We start from the raw sequence: 4,984 nt of genomic DNA on the forward strand, positions 1-4,984 counted from the left end.
TGAAGTGAGGCTTGCCCACAAACAGGTTTCACTGGTCTGACTGAGCCTGGTTCATGCCTGTCATGCCAGCCAAATCCTGACATTTTGATCACAATTGGACAGTCGTGAGGACGTCAGATCACACCCAGCATCAGAATGCATGTACGGGTGTGAGGCAGGGTACACATACATGTGCGGTGATATGAGTTTTTATTCATTTGAAATAGAAAAAATAGAAATATATGACGTGATTGTGGTAAATTTTGTGCCACAAATAAATAAAGACTTCTACATCAACACACAAACACCCCTATACCCCGGGCCTGGAACAAAGTATGTGACACACTGAAACTCACTGGTGTAAACTATTTTGGTCACAGGCCAAAGGGTGTCAGCTGAGGAGGCGTAGACTGACGAGAGAACCTCAACACTGTCTCATTCAAGTACAATTGATCGGCAAAGCTCAGCTCCAAGATTACCAAATGTATACGCCAGCATGAACGTCTGAAATACAAATATGTCAATGCTATATCTGCTTTTTGAGCTTGAGTGAATAAAGCAAGATCAAATCCCGTTTCAGCGTAGGAGAAATGATAGCGTGAGGCACAAGATGTGAGGGATTATCATCTCCCCCTCTCTGATCTAAAAATATCTGTGCATTCCCGGCTCTTCAGCTGCCTCCTGCAACACAGGATTGTTCAGCTCATTCATACTCTTTTACTGTTAATGAAATGATATATACTTATATATACTACATACAAACACACTTCTCAGACTGGCTGTGTATGATATAATCTAAATATGTATTATCACCATAACACTCACGCAGTTTTAGTCCACGTGTGCTGCAGCTGAATGTTACTGGATCCAAGTGGTGATTCTGAAATCTCTTTAAAGCACCGACATGTTCACGATTGACCTCAATACTCAAGGTTATGATGTAAGAGCTGGTGTGATGAATTTACTCCAGTGATAACACATGGGAGCACGTGTTCCTGTGGCATGCATGGTTTTGCACACACAGGTGTGAGTGTGTGTCTGTGTGAGCATGTTTTTCCGCGTAGGCCTGTATTGCATACATAGCGGCGTGGAAGCATAGAGTGATGAAGTCGTCACAGTTCAAAGGTTGTTGTCACATAGAAGCAACAAGTAACCGAGTGTTTGTGTGTATGAGTCAGACAGAAGCAAGAAGTGGGAAGAAATACTGAATGACCAAATGGTTCTGAGGGTAAGAATAATATTGATGCTACGTCTTAAACCATTGGTTCTCAAAGTGCGGCCCGGGGGCCAATGGCGGCCCGCAGAAACATTTCTGGCGGCCCGCAATGAATTACAGTTGATAGTTTTAATCCAGGAGCGACTAAGCTTGTTAAATGTTTATTGGACATTACTGGATACAGACCAATAAGTGTAAACAAAAATACTGGGTATTTACCTGGTTTCTATATGGTGAATTTTAGTGTATTATTGGGTTATAAGCTGGTAATAAGCAGGTAGCTACAGCCCCCAATTACTAGCTATTTACCCAGTAAATATATGGTAACAGAAATGTGTTACTTGGTATTAACCTGTAATTAGAAGGTAAGAACAATGGCCAAAATAATGGGTAATTACCCAGTAAATTATAAAGTGTTATTATATTAAAGCGGAACTAGACCGGAAGTTCCTATTATCGCTGTTTTTTTTGGTGTAGTTACGTAAGCAGCGGTTCTCCTGAACAACCGATCGTCCTGCTCCGGGCGGTAGTCCGGGCACATCCGGTTGCGTACATTGAACCGCAGAAGAAGAATAACGTCCGTTGTGGAGGTGTTTCACGAGCAACAGTGTCTTCTGACTCTGGGTCTGACTCCGGTTTAAAGTCATAAAGGGACTGCGGCGGGGAGCTGTGACGAAGCTATTTTTAAACACTGTTAAAACAATGTTTTGATAATGAGTAGCAATGCATCCACCACACAGAGAGGGAGCTGCGCTTCTGAGAGCTGACGTGATAGATTACGTCACTTCCAGATACCTGGCCAATCACAACACAGGTGGGAAGACTCTACACTGGCTGGCCAATCACAACACACTCTGTCTTCTCGGGCGAGACTTATGGCTGAAATAGCGCGACTGACAAGCGCTTCGAAAAGGACAGATTTCAATCGGCTCGTTTACATCAACTAGGAGGATTTTGACCATAAAAACAACTTAATATATGTAAGTAGACCTCCATAACTCACATATATGTGCAACAGGACCACTCTATGTGACCTTTAATGCTTAATTTACATTAATGCTCAAATTACATTATATTAACGCTTATATTACTTACGCTAAACTGTAGAACTGCAATCTGGTCATTATCCTGGCATGAGATTATCCTTCATGAATCATCTTATTACTGTAATGTAAACAATTCTTACTTGGTATAGGCACAGTGTAGTGCAGCATATGACGTAAGTTAGTTGTCATTACATTATGCAAAGTCAACATTTTACAGTGGTTACCAACTGCTCAAAGTAAAAAAAAAAAAATGCTGCTCACTGTCGAGACAAGAAAATACGTTTTACACAAAACAGTGGCTGCAGGATCGCAGGAGCAACCTTGAGGTTCTCTTTCACCACGCACATGTCATCATGTGTTCAAAGATCATGATGTCACAGCCTGTTATGCAACCTTCCTTAAACCCTGTTCAAGAGATCGATCAGATAACAACCCACAGACACCAAGAGGAATCAAGTGGTAGCTGATCAGAGGGAACATTTATGACACAATAAAAGTGAACTCTGTGCTGTGTCGTACAAATAATCAAGAAGACTCTCTTTAACCTTTGTCTCTCTGGAGGTTTAATAAGAGCTGAGCCATCATAGTCCATGATAGATAGATAGATAGATAGATAGATAGATAGATAGATAGATAGATAGATAGATAGATAGATAGATAGATAGATAGATAGATAGATAGATAGATAGATAGATAGATAGATAGATAGATAGATAGATAGATAGATAGATAGATAGACACATATGTATTATGTAAGAAGCTGTCTCGACAGCACACCCCTGCTCATGCTTCGTAACTGACACGAATGAGTATGAGTGCTTTTAATAACTCAGACAAGACGAGACAAGACGGGGAAATGCTATGAGTAGTCTGGAATAATCTGGATTATACCTGTCACTCCAGGTTGTGTTGTGGTATGTCCCTCACATCACTGTCAGGGATAAAAAACAGACAATCAAAAATAAAAGCACATACACTGTTATTGAGTGGTTATGGAGATTGAAATATTATTATTGATCCACAATACGGAGACAGAATTTTCACAAAAATCCTCCGCTGTTTCAGCATGAATATAGAATATCTACCCTTTTCTAGCTTTTCTAGAGAACAAAGAAACTGACAGTGATCACACTTTTGCTAATTGGCAAAACCCACATACTATGCATGTGATGACCATAGAGCATATATATGAAAAAAGTGGGGGTAGTCTTCTAGTTTTCCAAGTGAGACCAACCAGAAAGTAAGAACATACAGTCCAGTGGTTGCAAAAAGTACTCAGTTTGAATGGAATTAAAGTCTACAGGAAAATTAGGCTAATTCTCACTTGATTTGCAATGTCAGTAAACATTTTCCTGATCAGTTAACGGTCTCAGTCAGTACTTTCAGTTCTTTTTCAATAGAACACAATGTCATTTTTGTAAAATATAGAGATAGGAATATTGACAAACATGTGGCAGACTCTGAGACACAAAGGCAGAATAAATGATTATGAATATGACGCGTATTAATTTTCTAATTATTCTCCATTTCATTCTTTTATTGGTTGATTCCATTCTATGTCGAGCATTCCCCACCTTGACACATTACAGTCCACAGCTGTGACACTGGACACGTCCTGCAGTCATTTGCACTGCCCTCAGATGAGTGAATGCTTACAATGTTTTCACGTCACATACTTTTTGGTTTCTCCGCTATGACAAATTTAAACGTACGCAGAGATGTTTGATGACAAATAGTCCAAATTCTCAACAACTTCAAAAGCCTTGAAATAGCCCATAATAGCAGCAATTCAGTGTGTGCCAATTGGGAGGAAACATAAAAGTCTCCTGACTCAGTCAAGATCTATTTTATCTCAGACCAGGGCAAATGGGTAATTCCTAGCATGAAAAAATAACAATAAAAATGTCAAATGTCTTGATCCTTCTCAGGTCAACAAGCTGAGACAGAATTTTGATCAGGAAAAAATTGCAGTCTTTTAAAAGAAACTTTTTTCACAAAACAAGAGTGCACTCATGACCTTTCCTGGGTTCATCGGACACTCGTGGCTGTGTTTACACGAAAAGAAGCCAAATCAGAAAATGATAAAGAGATTATGAAAGATAGTTACAGAGGTTGAACTCAGCGCTGCTGTTCCAACTAGATTACAGCAAGGCAACAAAGTGAAAAACAGCTCCCTATTTACTACTCCACGAGGCTTTTATTCACCAACTTCACAACCTAAAACTCTCCAAAAATGTGGTAGTTTCATTTTGTCTTCACACAGAGGGCCAAAATACTCGGGTAATGCCGCAAAAAGAAATCCATTAAAGTGATGTAAACAACAACATAACCAAGATGAATGGGTCAGCCAAATGACTTAGACCAGCCAGTGTGTTCTCTCTAACCAAGCTGCAACAACAGAAATCACTCACTGCCCCAATTTCTCTCTTTGATAGTTCCCTCTCCTTCAGTCAGGACAGACAGAATACACCAAAGGTACAAAAGAAATATCTCCTCCAGAAAAATATAACAACTACTGTCCTGATTGCTGGGACATTGTGTACATGGATTGTACAATTTGTGGTAATTGTCTGTCCTATGAAGGTCTCTCTGACTTTTCCTCCAGTGCAACCAGAGGCTTGACTCTTGCATAAGCATGTTTGTTTGTGGACTTAACTACATTTACATCCAATGCCTTTGTTAAGTTAAAAAGTCATGGTCAATATTGTGTTTGCTTAAAAAGCAACATGTTACCTTTGTCCTT

Source organism: Microchirus variegatus (assembly GCF_963457635.1).
Source record: "Microchirus variegatus genome assembly, chromosome: 7".
NCBI lineage: Eukaryota > Metazoa > Chordata > Actinopteri > Pleuronectiformes > Soleidae > Microchirus > Microchirus variegatus.